General features: G+C 36.5%; 1 long non-coding RNA gene across 4 annotated transcripts in view; it reads right to left on the bottom strand.

Moving 5' to 3' along the window:
* The window catches only part of LOC122880732, a 157,229-nt gene that overhangs the window by 110,533 nt on the left and 29,511 nt on the right, over nt 1-17,185 (bottom strand). The gene's annotated exons all lie outside the window — the stretch shown is intronic.

The following is a 17,185-nucleotide window of genomic DNA, read 5'->3' on the forward strand; positions in this document are numbered from 1 at the left end:
TTTGTGTGTGTTTTAATGGGAAAAACAATATTGTCGGATATACAGTATTAGAATTGGATGAATATCGGTACAAGCCTAAAAAAATCCAATATCGGTCAGGTTATAGTTATCAGTTACGTATATTTAAACCCACTGTTGCACTGTGCTTATTATAGGATTTGATGTCATGAAATAACATTTCAGGGGTCAATTAGCCATGATTACATACAGTGCTCTTCACTTCAGATTTCTAACTGATACATATACAGTAAATATCCGAAGGGCAGGTAACATGATGGCAAAAAAAGTAATTACTGTATAGACATAGCCACACAATCTCACGACATGCAACTTTACAACAACTACGGTCATTATCATTACCACTGTCTGTTTTGCTCCTTCAGGAATTAACTTTTTAATTCTCGATCAGCGTTTTTATTCAGTCACAGTCCAGAAAGGCACACAACCACGACCTTTACGGGCTAAAGACAGCTGGTTATTGTTCAAATTCAATATCAATTGAATGTTCTTATTAAGGCTTTAGCTAACAATAGTTTTAATTATTGATTAATCTGCAGATTATTTTCTCAATTAACTGATTGTTTGGTCTATACAAAGTCAAAAAAGAATAAACAATGTCCATCGCGGTTATTAAAATAGCTGCCGATTAGTTTTCTGTCGACAGACTAAATTATTAATCAACTAATCATTTTAGTCATATTTTCATTAATATCAGGATATTCATATCAACCTTAGTGCCTAACCCTGCATTACATTACCAGCATAACTGTCTTACAGAGTGTCACCTCCATGTTAATTGTTCAGATGTGATGTTACGCTTTTGTCATCCTCCACTACCCTTTAGATGAAGTTAGTTACTGTAGTTGCCCTCTGTGATTGTGCTCCACTTTCAACTTTTTCACAGGTCCTTACTCGGCATCCAACCCCTCTGGGAGCACTGGTGGAGTAGAAGACTGCTGCTATGGCTTCAACTATATTGAAGCTTAACATTCAACTGTAAAACTAGAGGGCATTAGTTTTCTTTTAAGCCATTAAAAAAACAAATTCACTTCCTGTTTTTCCTTCTCTCCATGCTGCATTAACTTTATATACGCAATGCTCCCAGCTCAAGGAATCCTATCATATGACCTTAGGCACAGTGTACAGGATTTGCATTCTCACTATGATCTGCCATCATGGGAAATGCTAATAAATATTCTTACAGCTCGTACAGGATCCCCAACCAAGCTCATTCAGTGGCGTTGCCCCATAAATATACTTCATCTTGAAGACACTCTTTGTTGAATGACACTTTTTTGAAGCAGTTTCAATAAACACTATTGGCCTTGTGGAGGGGGCAGACTTACAGCTTATTTGTTGACTTCCCACAACAGATATGAGGTTTCACTCACCTCGTTGAGCGAGACATAAATCTAATATACACAATAAGGTCGGAACTGGAGATCATTAACAGATCACCCCGAGTGTCAAGTTTACCCTGGGAAATCTTCACCTCTAAGGGAGATTTGGCCACAGTGAGCTTTTTTGTTGAAGATCATTTGTACCCTGCTGTGGGTAGCAGGGGATTAATATCTCGTTCCTGGCACTGCTGCTTCCAGATTTTTATGAGGTCTTCAGCCTGTGAAGGAAACACCCCGCTGAACCGACAATTACCTGCTAATGCACATTGGCTAATTTGGATCTGGGGAGAGGAGAATTATGCAGCAATCAGCTTGAATCTAAAACCACACTATGTGTGCAAAATGATAGTACAGTATGGGTTGCTAAAGGCATTTTACTACAACTGAATATACGCCTGAATATATGATATCATTTTCGTTTGTAGCCCTTTATTACAGCTGTACTTTTCTTCTAGCAGCAACAGATGCATTGTGCGTATCATATACTGTACGTGTGTGAGAATGTTGATTTTATAAAACTGACAAAATTAAACTTAGCCTTTATTGAATATTTTTTAATTATTTTCTATCTGATGGGATATAAAGGAGAATACTTATTAAATACGCACACATTTGGTACTAAATGTTCACCAGATGTTGAAATCCCTCCTGTGTTACGGAGTGCATTCATTGTAGCACATAGCAATGTAACAAAAGGTGGAAATGTCAGGAATTTTCATTAAGCTGAAACTGAACTGAAATTGAAAAATTCTTGCTATGAAACTGATACTGCTCAAAAACTGGAGGATAAAAGCTTGAGTACAGCTACAAAAAGCTTTCAGATTTGTTTTGTTTTGCCCCTGATAGAGCAATTATAAATGTGAAAACCGACACAGATTCCTCTAATGCACCACAAAAGATTAAGATGTGAAACAGATGATGCAGTGTAATTACTCTAACTTACAACACATAGAGTGTCAACCCTCATCATGAGAGCCATGGCTAACAAGAATAATAGTATAATAATAATAATAATAATAATAATAATAATAACTGTTATTAATGTATTTATGGGTATAAAATATTTGTCTTTTTGGTGCAAGATGATATTTTTTTCTAGAAAAAATATCAAACTCAGTTTATCAGATATATCACCTGTTCCTACAGAGAGTGCATTATGGGTTGTTTGTAGCCTTAATGTTTAAGGATTTTTTGATAGCAGATAATATGTGATTTTATCATGATTTCAAAAGCTAAACAAATATTATATCCATCTGCTCATCGTGAACTGTTCAGCAGTTCTGTAGCATTGTATATATTTATGTAAATCATTTGGTAACCATGGTAACATCTATGCGCGTCAGCATGTGAATAAAGGGATTTCCTGATCCCTGATCAGTAAGGCAGTCAAAAGCAGTTGAAACTGCAGTCTGCTGTGCTTATCCTACTCCATGTACTTTGGCAGTTCATTACGTTCATTAAAATATGCGTGACATCCTACATTCATCCAATATACCTACAGGGATATTGCTTTACAAGATGCCTCTATTTAGTCTTATCTTGATCTGTTTTTCATTATTCAAAACATGCGGTCGATTTGCAGTCTAATAATAATAATAATAATAATAATAATAATAATAATAATAATCAGTTAGTTCTTTGTGAGCTCTTTGTGACACCAGACAACTTAAATATACACCTAAGCATTTAAGTGCTGCATAAACTGGAATTTGATTTCCCCACGTGGGTCCTGATGATGCACTGATGATACAGCATGACAATCGCCAAAACCTTCCATTCACTGAGTTACCTGTCAGTCTGTATAACTTCACTTTTAGTCTCGGTCCGGACCAAATGAACCGAACTACAGGTGTGAAAGCACCCTTTATGTCTTTACTACAGAAACAGACAGGGGGACCGAATCATCTGTCAACACGGTCAAGAGGAACTGTTGTCAAAATGTAGAACTATAAGAGAAAAGGTTTCAAAGATGAGGACTATCTTGTCCTAACAGGATTGCAGAGTGACTTTCTCAGCTGGACTGAAAGAGTTTTGTATATGGGCCAATACAGTACTTTGTGTACTGCAAACTACACTGGGGAGCTACTCTTCAAATCCTGACGATCTGTGCCAAAATACACACATACAGTCTGATGCTCACACAGGGGATTAAGAATGTTAAAACAAATAATTCAAAATTAATATCTTATCAAAAACATTCATGTTTAATGCATTTGTGTCTTTGCAGGTCTGTCTTCAAAGGCTTTAGCAAGTGCTTGAAAGTGTAATGGGCGGAAGAAGTGTTTAAATTGGTCAGAAAATGGGTTTTGAAAGCTAGAAATGTCAGCAACTGGCAAAGTAACTCTTGAGCCATTGGTATTGATCAACAGCCATCATCAGTTCATGCAGTTATATTATAATGGATGTTTTCTGCTATGGAGCAGACTTGTTACCTTTTTAATAATTGATTAAAGTATAGCTGTAAAAAGCTTTCACAGTCAACTTTCCAAGTATTACCATGCAAACAAATAAAAAAAGCTTTGGCTTGTGATATAAGATGACAAAAAAAGACCTCACTTAATTACTATCATATCATCTTTCAAAGCTGCAAATTAAAGTTATTCAAAAATGATTAATATTTAAACCTTTTGTTCATGTGTTTACCTGTCAAAAAGGAAAAGCAATCAGTATAACTTTATCTTAATTAGTTCTGTCACTCTCTCGCTTGCAGTCACTTTTTATACAGATTTTATGCATGCGGACCCATATTCTGACAGCTATTAGCAGAGGTGATATACATATTTTACCTTGTAACTACAGATGACTTCTGGGAGTTCTCTTCATTAAAATTAATCATGGAGGGAAACGCTGCTCGGTGCCAGGAGATGTACTAAGTGAATGCAAAATATAATTGTTTTATTCATGTAATCTTGTTATTTTTACACATTTCTTATGTGGCAATACAGCTCTTTATGACATTTATACAAATAAAAACATCTTTGAATGGAACTGAATTGTAACTAATTCCTTTGTATAGAACAGAATCAAATCAAATAGCATGACTTTCCATATGTAAAGGTGTGCCTGTGTATCATTTGGGGGAGGGGTAGAGGGTTTCTAGATATTGTGAATTAAGATTCATAGCACCATCCATATCAGATCTGCTAATTGAAGATCAAAGTGATGTCATCATGAACTGTTCTCAGGTTTTTGGATGCTGTTGGAATGAGCAATGTAATGGATAATTTCATTGCCTTGGTCTTCACTTGCATCATCTGACATTCTTTCCAAAGCGCCTTTAAAGTAAGGGAGGTTTTTTTGGGGGGTGGGGGACTTTTGAGGAAGAGATGATTGTATTTTCTCCTTGCTTCTACAATAGGATATAATCTTCTAAAAAACGTCAGAAGCACTGAAGCTTCTGCATGAGATACTGGTTGAATCTTCGATTAAACAAATCCACCCACTAATCTGCTGCCTCAAAACGTCCTACATTCATCCAAACACTGTAATTGGTTCAACTTTTGCTCAAGTGATTCTGGTGTCTGACGTCAAGCCCCTGCACCCTGTCATTGTATGCATATTTTGACAAAGAAAAATGACTCAATTAAAATCTATGGTTTGTGCTCTATAGAGCTGTTAATGTCTGCTGACCTGAAATTCTCCACTGGGTTAAGTGAATGTGTGTTAGAGTGGGACACAGTTCAAAGCAGGAGTCAGTGCCTTTGAAGAGTGTAATTATGGTGCTTAACATTATTACAGTTTAGAAATACAGCAATTCAGTGATAACAACAAATGGCCATTGGTGGGGGTTTAAAATATAAAATACACTGTGTGTAACTTTTGGTGGGGATTGAGGAAGCTTTGTATGCAAATAAACAAACAGGTGTTAGTTGGTTCAGATGTATAGAAATTATGCATGACTGTCAAATTTGGTTGTGTTTCACAGCCAAACAGTCCTTTCAGACATCAGACATTTTGACTTGTCATAGCAGCAAAAGCACAGGTGTTAAGTAATGATGGCTCTGCTCCATTTTAGGTAACATGCCAGTCAGCCAGCATGCATAACACCAAGGCTGTGGCTCAAGCACACCAACAATAAATGGGATGCTGCCACTATTAATGATATCAGTTACGCCTGTGTTTGACATGTCAAAATGACGGATGTGAGCGAGGCATTTGGCTGGAAGTATCAAACATCTGTGTAATAACTAAGGCCAACAGCCAATGTAGATCGCCCACCTGAGGGCAAAAACTGAAATTCAAAAAGAGGGAAAATGTAATGGTTGAAATAAAATCAGGCAATATACTAATTTTGAAACCAGAAATTTGAAAGAAAAAAATCTTTGTTTCAGATGTTTTTGGGAAAAAATAATGTTGCTTGTCATAATGACACAATTAGGCATTTGGTGTTAAAAAAAGCAGTTAGTTCATGATAAAAATTAAAGAAGTAATTCTTAGAGGTCCACTAATATGTTTTATATTAACATTGATTAAAATGACGTGTGTGTAATGGACAATCAGTGACAAACCCACAAAGAATTATCACCCAACTCTACAGCTCTAGAGTCTTTTTAGCCTCTTTTAGCTGGTATCATATCAACTCCACTTTCAGCAGCAGGCAGCTCTTTTCAATAAAACACCTTTGATTAGCCTACTGTACACTACCTATCCCAAAATACACTGCAGACAGATAAAGTTATTAGAGAAAAAAGATTTTTTTTTTTTAAAAAGTAAGTAACCAGCTGGTCAAAAAGTCAAACATCTAGCAGCTGAAAAGAAACATACTTTTCTCAGGAGTTGGTTGAGACAAAACTAGAGCCAAAAGGAGAGTTAATATTGAATTTACTTTCAGCAAGAAAAATTGCTCAAAATGGATAATTCTGCTTCATTTCTGCAGGATGTGTAAGTAGTTTGTTTGTTCACGTTTGTTTGTTCACGTATCATCAGCCATAACAAGGCGATAATAAATCAGGGCTGTGGGTTTGTCATCTTATTTTGGAGTTCTTCTTTCAATTTGGAGAGTACCTTGCAAATATTAAAAGTAAAATAAAACTATTCAGGAACTTCTAAGGATCGTTGGGCCCCACATTGAGAACCCCAACACAAGACTACTAAGGTGTTGATCAATTTTTATGGCATCATATATAGCATGAGGCACAATGAGATATCAAAACCTTTCCAGAGAAAAAATAAGACAGCTAGACTTTATGCAAAGGTCAAGCATCTATGTTTACCTAGAGATAATCTGGGGAGCGGCTTACTGTATATGTTAGTTGGCTTTTCAGCATCCTAACCGTTCACTTCTAATAGGTTTGCTGTGTCACATATGGCCCAAAGTAATAAGCTCATGGCAGGTAGTTAACACTGATTGATGAAAGACCTTTCAGAGGGCGCAGCACCCTCTGCAAGTGTTTCATTGCCTTTTGAGTCCAGGGCAAAGAGAGACAAGAGAACGAGTGAAAAGAGATGTGACATTAGCAAATGCATAGCTGGGGTTTTAATCCATGCAACAAAACATGGTGTGTGGGGACAACAGAATAGCCATTAGCCTCTTCAGGGGCTCTGGATATAGGACTCATGTCTATTTAAAGTGATCTGTGTTGGTTATTTGGTCTTTAAATTGGCCTAATGCTGCTTTTAGCAACTGCTTGATGAATTCAAACCATGTACCCAATGTTAGGTTAGCTTAAAAGCAACTGACCAGAACACGCATAATGATTATTATTGTATTATTTCAACACTACTGTCGTCCAAATATTTCAATTAAATCTCACGCTTAATGCAGTTCGGCTTAACAGCAACAACTGAAATACTATGTGCAATAAGCTCTGTTTAGAGAGCCTTATACTTTAGATCTCCCCACAGTCCTCCTTTACCAAAGTCCATCTATTTCCGATATTATTTGGAATCACATATAAAAGACAGTGCCAGAGCAGTTTGAACACAGCCAGAAGAGAATGAGGATGTTACTGCTGAATCAATGGACAGGGCTTTACTGCTTCAACATATGGGAGTTTGGGAGTTAAATCTTGCTGGGTTGCTCATTGAATTTTACAGCCAGAGCCTTCAGGAGAGTGCTGGATAGTAATTACCCCAATGTAGGAACAACCAGAGTGGAAAGAAGTGCTAAAAAAGAGAATGAGAATGAATAGCAGTGGGCCAATCCTTGGGTGTAACCCATCTGCTTTGAAATGTGGCAAGTTTATAAAAAGGACAAGGGAAGCTATAAAGGACAAAATTGCAACGAAGACACATTGTGGCTTTGGTTCTTAATGAGGTTTAGAGTCTTTGCAGGGCAGGAAGCTTTTTTGTTAACAGTTCACATTGGCTGGGAGATTCCTAATTTCCCCTCCAAATGTAACAGTTTAACTATTTAATTATGACTGTAGAATACAGTTGGACCTTTGAATGATGCCATGTGAGCTGCTGAAATGGCTGCTACAGCAAAACCTGAAAGTCAATATCAGACTTTACCAAATTACTCCACACACACTATATGACTTAGAGGATTCGTTGAGCAAACTAATTCTCAGTGGCTTAAGGACTTTCCTGAGATGAGTGTATATTATGGATGGTGGCGTATTGTACAGGCACAGGACAGAATAAAAATCTTTAATCTTTAAAATAAGATGTACTTTGCAACTGCACTGTCCGTCAAAAGTTTTTAAGCCTCATTGTTTTTATTTTTGGTTATGTTTCAAGCAAATTAGAAAAACAGTAGAAAAGTACACAATCAGTAAAGGTGTATTTAGAAATGCTTGACGTTTTATATTATTGGAAAAAAACTTTCCAAAATCTCTTTGGAAATAGCCGAGGCCTTGATTACTCCATTTACCGTATGCATAACAACATACCGAATAGAGCTAAAACATTTGGTCAAACAATCTTGGCAAACGTTTCCATTCAATTAATTTATTCAATTAATAATTTCTTAATTCTTCAGGCAAAAATGCCAAACATTTGCTGGTTTTAGCTTCTCAAACGTGAGGAGTCACTGCTACTATTAAACAATAAACTGAATATTTTTGGGTTTTGGACTGCTGGTCAGCCAAAACAAGCAATTTAAGACATCACCTTGGGCTATGGGAAATTGTGATGAGCATTTTTCACTATTTGCTGACATTTTTGACATTGAGATAATAATGAGCAGATTAACCAATAATGAAATTAATCATTAGTTGCAGCCCTAATATTGTGCATTTCCCCAAAAACTGATAGAAGTACTAGTGTATATAACAAGCGTTTTAGGTTTCTTTCAGTAATTGAAAATTAAGAATTTCCTGGCCAAACAGTCAAGTCAGATGTCATCTTCCCAAATGTTAGGGTGCTATACAATAATGTAACTAATCACAAAATATAAATAACAAATATAAACATGCAACAGTTTGAATAATAGATCCAAATTGTGCAATATTTAAAGTAAAATATCTTCTGTACACTGTTGTTGGATAATGAAAGTAAAGTCAGTAAAAAGAAAGTAAAACTGTCATGCAAGCCAGCATAGTTGATATTACTGCACGCATCACTCGCAAATGCAAATAAAATTATGTAATAATTTAATAAAAAATGGGCCAATTTTCTGCAAATTAGCCATTTTGAAGCTGTGGAAGATGTCAGCATATTTGTAAAGATGATATCCAGTGTTTACAGGGAATGTTGTTAATTCGACAGTGGTTCAGGTAGATGTGTTTTGATCTGTCTGGAGGCTGCTGAATCTTATGTTTCTTTGTGATTAAGGCTCTATCCAAAGCTTATAAATTAATGATAAAGAAGCTTATCAACCACAATTAATTTCCTTTCTAAATGGTTCATCAGCATGTGGCAGGTACTCAAACCCAAGAGCAATGTTAAATAAACACTAAAGGAACACTACCGGAATAATGCCTTGATTTCTCCATTGAGATGCTGAGAAAAATTAGTTCTGCAACTTACATATTCCTTATCGATTAATCTGCTAATTGTCTTTTCAAGTAATTGTTTTGTCTTTAAAATGTCTTAAAAAATAAAAAGTGCCCCTTGTAACTGGCCAATCTTCCCAGTGAATCTTTACTTAAGTAGTTATTAAGAATCCCACCTACCAAAACCTTAAAGTAACATAATGTAATGTGGTTTACACTAACAAAAGGCATTTTCTGTACAAACTGGGAAGAACTCTTAGCTAAAACTTGTGTGCTAAAACTAGACTATTCTAGCATTAGTTATAATGCAAATAAACATGTTGCCTGCTACAGGAGCCTCATTACAGTGATGAAGATCTAGGTTATATCTAGCCGATTTCATCTACAGTGCAGCCTACTGTAAGTATTTGGACAGTGACATTTTCTATTGCTTTGGCTCTGTACATTGGATTTGAAATGAAACAATGAATGAGGTTAAAGTGCTACTTTAGGGGTGTTCTTTTCTACACTGGTCACCCAATATGGATGACAACAAAAAAATAAATCTGAAAGTCAGCACTGACAGTCATTGTTTAATCTTACAAGCAATGTGCTGGTGTAAAAACAGCTTTTGATAAATCGATTAATGTTTCAAATCATTTATCAAGCAAAAATTACAAACATTTGCTGGTTTCAGCTTTTCAAATGTGAGGATTAAATGCTTTCCACTGATTTATATTATTGTTAATTGAATATCCTTTTGGGTTTTGGACTGTTGTCCAGACAAAACAAGCACTATGAAAACATCAGCTTGTAGTATGGGAAGCTGTGAGGCACATTTTTCACTGTATTCTGAAATACAATTTAAAAGACAGAACCAGTTATTGATTAATCATGAAAGTAATACAGATGAACAATTATCATAATTGTTACCTGATGCCCGAGACTGCAATTCAGTTATAACCTCTATAATTAAATATCCAACAGGGTATTTCCAATGACCACATTGATTGAGATTTACCAATTTAACCAAAACTCTGTGCACAATACCAAGTCTTTAAAATCTCAGATGTGTTTCAGCTATATTTCTGTTTTCTTTTGTTTTCTGCTCTTACAAAACCTCACTGGTTCCCATACATTAAAAAATAGCCAGGTTAAAGATGGACAAGACAGCCTTGGGATATATCCCACCTTGACTGAGCCCAGACCTGGTTGAAAGTTAGCAGACTGGGATTACAACTGGGGCCACATTACAGAAACTATAATATAAAAAAACTAAAGATAGGAAGAGTCTAAGATAGGATTTTTTCCAGTTTGGTATTAGAATAACAAATCCTAACTACCCTTAGGAATTATATCTTATCTTACTTCATGCTTTCTTATCTCAGGTTAGGAAATCCTAAATACTCAATCCAACATAGTTTATCAACTTTTATGTCTGTTACCTAGCAACCGACGCCACTTTCCTCATCTTGCCAAGCTAAACAATGTAGCTGTTGGTTTTTCTCATTGAAACATAGCATACTGAAACATACAAAAAAAAGGAGCAAAAATGACGGGCACTTAACTTCAAGACAGATGAGTTAGAGGTGTTGGTAACATCTGTAGAGAAATCCAATGATGTTCTTTTTTGGAAATTTACAACAGCGTTAACTCAGGAGATAAAAGACAGAGTGGGCTATGCCATAAGCCTCTCAGTGAATAAGTTCCACCTGCTGACATTTTCTTGGTTGTGTAAAAGCAATAAAAGAGCAGCCATACGGATTAAACAAGTTAGCTAAGACTACCTGCTTATCAATAATCCTATAGTTAGGAGTGCTTATTTAAGATTTTGGGAAGTTAGGATGCTTGTGTAATACATTTTTCCTATCTTAAATTTGGATACGAACATTGACTTAAGAACTGTTCATCTGTAATGACTTTTTTCCTAAATCAGGTCCTAACCCTAATTATCATGGTTACCAAACAGATAGGATCTGCAAGTTAGGAAGTTTCTGTAATACGGCCCTGTTCCTAAGGTCTTGTACTGGTGCTGATGAGCTCTGTGTAGACTTGAGGTACTTACCCATGTCTCCTAATACCAAATTCATATCCTGCACTGCTTCCTGCATCGCTCTCTGTCAGAGAAAGACAATTTGACTCATGGGTTTCTCTTTACTTGCTGGGAGGCAATTGTTAGCTATTCATCTGCTCTCAATTGGAGTTGCCTGCCCTCACTTTGCATCCAGACAGGCAATGACTGGTATTACTGTGTTTGATCACAGGGTGAATGCTGACTTGACAGAGAAGATCAGGATCACACTGAGGATACTAAAGGGTGCAATAGCATTACCTGAAAACATCTTAATTGAACTTCTATCAAGATTTTCAAACATCTGCTCTTTCTAGATTTCAACAAAAGCCTAGAAGAAACCTTAATTAGGTAAACTGCTAATGATTAGCAGCAATGAGACCATTTTCAAGGATGCCATGTAGGTTTGATTTACTCTTTAGTGTGTATGTTATTTATTCATATTATACACTATAACTGTCATTTTACTGCTTTGGCCCTCGTTGCAACAATGCTAATGAAGGGAATCTGAGGCAATAGTTATTTTACTGTAGCCATCCCATTTTTATGGCACATTTAGTGAGCTATGTGATTTGGGAGAAGTGGAAAAGGAGTCCCATTTTCATTTGGATTGTACCTACGATTATGATTTTAGACAAAACCCTGATATATTCTGGTGTACGGATGATCAAAAACTGGAATGGCACTTCAATGTTGGTGTGTGTAAGTGTGCTAACTTCTTTTCCAGGCTTTTGAAACAAAGGTAAGATGGATTTTTTAATTACTGCTTATTCTGATTTCTCCAGTATTACACTGTACATGTTTTGTCAGCGGTTCAGAAACATTTGTTCTGGCGACTGGTGCAGGAGTCTATTTGTGCATTTTGTGAATGATGATGCTGACTAGGACTTACTGTAATGTGTATGTATGTTGTGTTTGACTTTCATGTTTAACATTTCATTATCTTTAATATGAATCTGTGCTCTGTAATTAAGTACATTTTATAAAATACACAAGAAAAAAAATACACAAGCAAATCAAGTTTTATTCTTCCTGTCAAAAGTATTGAGTTGGTGTTTGGCTGCCTGTTAAGTGCAGAGGTACTCAAGTTCTTTATATATTGCAATATATTAACGTAGCTCTACTATATATCACAATCAAGAGCAAGAAAAGCAGAATGGGTGCTGGCTGGCTGACTATGACAGAGGCTGCCACGTGATTTTGTTCAACACATGCTGTAGGTCTGTAACATACTGTAGTACACATATAATGTACAACATAAAAATATTTTTGTAATATTTTAAAGTGTATGTTTGTGTAAGATACAGAAGTTGTTTTATATAAATATAACTGCTAATCTGCTATCAAACTCTATATTATGAGGCCTTTCAGCCTTGAAATGAACTGAAACTGAGTCCTGAGAATAAAAAGGAGTTTCAACAATGATTTTTCATACAGCAGTCAGGATCTCCACGCATCATATTATAAACCTCAAGGTTCCTAAATGTGGCCATCGCTTTCATTATTGGACAACTTGCATAGAAAGAACTGATTGTCTATGATTACTTCACAAGAGAGCACATAATGTGCATCCACAGTCACAGGGAATATGAATGGTCCCCAATCTGCAATTTTCCCATGATCCTTATCTTTATTAGCTCATTATTTTCAGTGGAGCCAGCAGTGGCTGCTGATCTGTGGCATTTATCCGGGCGAGCAGAAACAGCCAATTAGTGAGTGCTTATCTCATCGCAGATATGGAGGTGCAATAAGAATTAAATACCACAGTACATTTCGTAGATAGACTTGGATTTAAATTAAGTTACTAATATTGTGTATATGTATATTGTTCAAATTTGGTATTGTAGTAGCCAGTAGAGCAGAATGCCAAATGTCTTAGCAATATACAGAATCTAACGCAACAATCTTTTTGCAGTTTGCTTTAGATGTTATAAGAAGATATTGGTGAGATGTTTTAAACGTGTAAGTAGGTGCTCAAGGCTCCTACCATAATATATAAATATTAAAATAAAATCATACAGCATTGAAAATAACTTCCCTATTGTACCTACTCAGAATAGTAATTTGAAATATGCTTAGCAAGTGAGCACTACAGACCAATATAAAAGGATAATTGTCATTACTTTCATATCAAGCTGTGACAGTGACAGAAAAAATTACAACTACTACTACAAAAACTTCAAATACTTCCACTAGTGAAGTTTTGGACTGATACTGAGACTAAAGGTGTCACTTTAGCATCTGTCTCTGCGAACATTCCTTCGGTCTCTCATTCACTTCAATTTATGTGCGAATTAACACTGTCAGCCAATAGAAACACGGTTGATGCATCTTGTTTTTTGAAAATAGAGAAGTCTTTATTCTCTCACAGGTCAGAGTCCTGCAGTCATATCTGCTAGATATTTCTTGTTTTACTAATGCAACTGCAGCTGTGGCTTAGTGGTAGAGCGGGTCGTCCACCAATCGATCCCAGCGTTTGGTGGTTCGATCCCAGTTTCCCCCAGCCCACTCAGATTTTACTGGTTGTAAAGTGACTTTAGGATAGATGGTTAGACACTCAGAGACCACAAAAATCTAAACCTCTTTTCAGTACTGTGGTTGGTCCATCAAGCGTTGTAGTATAAAAACTGACCGTGCGGACACCAGAGCTTTGTGTCAAACAGCATTTAGTTAACGGGTGGATGCTCCTTTATACAGGTGCTGTGTTCAAGTCTATCCCTAAGGTGTTCTGGGGTTTACCTATAGTACGATCCAAGGACCAAGGGTGTTCTCATCTCAACATATTACGTGGAGGTTTTTATATTTTAAGAGTTTGTTTCCTCATTCTCTTTTTACTTTGCTCCTCTTCATAGATTTAGACAGTTTTCTGTGTATTTTTTTTACACTGATCTGAATGCAGTTGTTGTTTATCTGCATATTCTAAATGCCCCTGCCAGCCACTCCAGTACATGATTGTTGTACTGCCAGGTTTATATGGACAGTGTCTCTGCATTGTCCGATCTGAACACAAATGTGGGATCTCTCCTCAGCTGCTGTTGAGAATCTGTATAAGGTAGAATAGTCAAAATGTACTAGTTTTCATGATAATAATTACAATGCTGGGAGCCCTTCTGAAAGCAGGAATGGTTGTTTATACCCTAATCACTGGAAGATAAGTGTTTGTGACTCAAAAACAGTCCAAATTAAACACAAAAACAGCAAGCAGGATTCCACTTTTAACTGGCACATCATCCATATACTGCACCTGCCAACCAAAAGCAAACTCACAACAATCAACTAAATAGTAAATTGCCCTTAAAAAGCTACTAACTTCCTGTCTTATGTTAGAAGTACTGCTGCTTGAGTGCTTCGAGCATCTGGTCTACACTGTGAGAAAATAGAAAAGGTAGGGAAACCACTTAAATGTTGGAACATACTGTACAGACCAGCCCTAATATTCAGTTTTTATGCCCAAAGGAGCAAACCAACATGTGCTGATTTTTGCTAATACAACACTTTAAGGTTGTTTGTTAAACTGCATTTGAGATAAATGACTGTGATAGTAACCTTCATAGTCTGGCTGATGACCAGTGGGCCACTGCTCCTATTACCATTACCAGCTTTGTGTTAATTTGCATTCAAAGATGAATTCAAGTTCTCTGGTTCCTGATGAGGTCAATCATTTGTGTTTTACAACATTAGATTCTTGGTTGGGATTTTGCTTATTGGTGGTTTGAGTTCTTTTGCTTTATTAACAACCAAAGTTGGCAAGTGTGTCATTATGGTTTTCCCTTATTTACTTGGTAAATGGTATGTGATGATATCACATTTTAGACTGAAGGTAAAGTTTACCAAGATTCAGTTTTGGATTCCATTACTATTCGCACATAATTATACTTCTCCCATATATTTCCAGTTTATCTGCTGCTGGCTCATGTCCCCTTATCAAATTAATACCTTTAAGTAATCAATAACTAATTGGCACCTATTAGGTAGTTACTGATAAGCATTTGACTAATAACTAATGTCTCAGAGGCTTTTGACTTATTTCAGTTTTTGCTTGTAAAAATCAGACTAAGGCTTCCCTGACTCACTGTACAGTATCATCACATTTGCAGTAGTGCTGAGAGTGCTTGCTGTAAATTTCTTAATTAGTTGCTTGTGCACATTTAAATTCCTGTTAAAGCCAGACATAGGTAACTTCAGGACTTCTTTTTTGGGCATTCCCCTGATACTGGAATGTTCAGGGAATTTAAGCCATTTGCAAACACAAGAGAAACTCAAGAACAATCCCTCTATCAAAAATCAAATGTTGCCTCCATTTTTACAAAGCAGAAATAATGTTTTACATGCATGTGAGTTTCCTTGACATCGATCTTTGAGGGATTTTCAGCCCAAACGGGCCACAAGGCCAAAATAAAATTAAGCCAAACATGCATGTAATGAGTTGATTTTGATGAGATGGTTGTATAAAAGTTACTCTAAAGTCCTTTCTAGCAAATCCTATGAAAGCATTATGGCCTTCATGAAAGCCAATGAATCTTGGACTGTGGTTACACCTCCCATCTCAATAATTTATAATATCACATACAACTAAAATGGTATATTGCATATTATATATAGGGCAGACTGCAGAGTATCATGCACTCTGCTGAAAAGGTGACTGGCTGCAATCTGCCACCCCTCCAGGACTGTGAGGCGAGTGGGAAAGATTGTGGCCGACAAACTTTTTCAGCCCTTCCGGCAAGTGGCTGCAGTCCAGACACCCCCCCTCCATAGACACTACACGTTACATTAACGTACAGTCTCCACGTGTCTCAAAGCATTACATTAACACACATCTTTTGAATTATTACATTGTACATATTCTTTATACTTATGAACTTTATAGTGTGAACTTTTGCACATTCCTACACAAAACTATACTGCTCTTGCATTTCAAAAACAGATATATTGTCCATATTTTTTTTTATATCTTTTCATATTTTTACTGTCAAATTTTCTATTTATGTTTCTTGACATTTGCAGTACATGTTTTTTTCCCTCTTACTAGTTTTTTTATGATCAGTAGGGATCATAGGGATGGACAATGGATCTTCCCCAGTCCACCTGTATGTCCATCCATCCACCCATCATGCACAGTATATTAAACATTACTTATCAGATTTTGACAAAACGCTGCAGTGCGTCTAATTGGTCCCCTCCAGTATTTTCAAAGCTGGTCTCCTTGACTGAAGCAAAGCACCAGAAAATCTGCTTGTATATATGCACAATATTTCAGAAATTACTTATTTGATATTGACTACAGTGCATCACTTAGGGTTTCTTCAACAGCTATTAGCACTAGAGACAATAACCAAAAATCTTTCAACTAATAAACTACGAAACACTTTCTGCCAGCCTGGAACAGAGATCTGACAAAATAGTTTTTACAGTACAACAACCAAATGAATGATTTTTGCATGTCTGATGATTCCCATAGCGGTAGCTGCCAACTGGTATTTAGGTATGAATAGAATCATGAGGGAGACACCATGTCCCTGTGTTTTTGGCCTCTGATTGGCTGGCATCAGTTTGACATGTCTTATTACTGACACATCTGGGGAATTGGCAGCAGTGGTGTGGTGCCCAGACACTGCCAACAGATTATCGTAAACAGATCTCTGAGCCAGAACAGTGACAAAAATGCATAAAGGACATAGACTGGTTTATTTTTAGTGGATTAATGGGGATCAATGGGGTAATAACAACACAGACATGCACAATGGATACGTGTATGTTCAAACTCGCTGGGTGTTACTTGTCAAACTTTCAAAAAAGCAAATGGGATCATGATACCTTTTTCATAAAAAAACATAGGTGCCAAGGGCTAAAAGCTT

The sequence above is a fragment of the Siniperca chuatsi genome, linkage group LG8 (assembly GCF_020085105.1).
Source record: "Siniperca chuatsi isolate FFG_IHB_CAS linkage group LG8, ASM2008510v1, whole genome shotgun sequence".
Lineage (NCBI taxonomy): Eukaryota > Metazoa > Chordata > Actinopteri > Centrarchiformes > Sinipercidae > Siniperca > Siniperca chuatsi.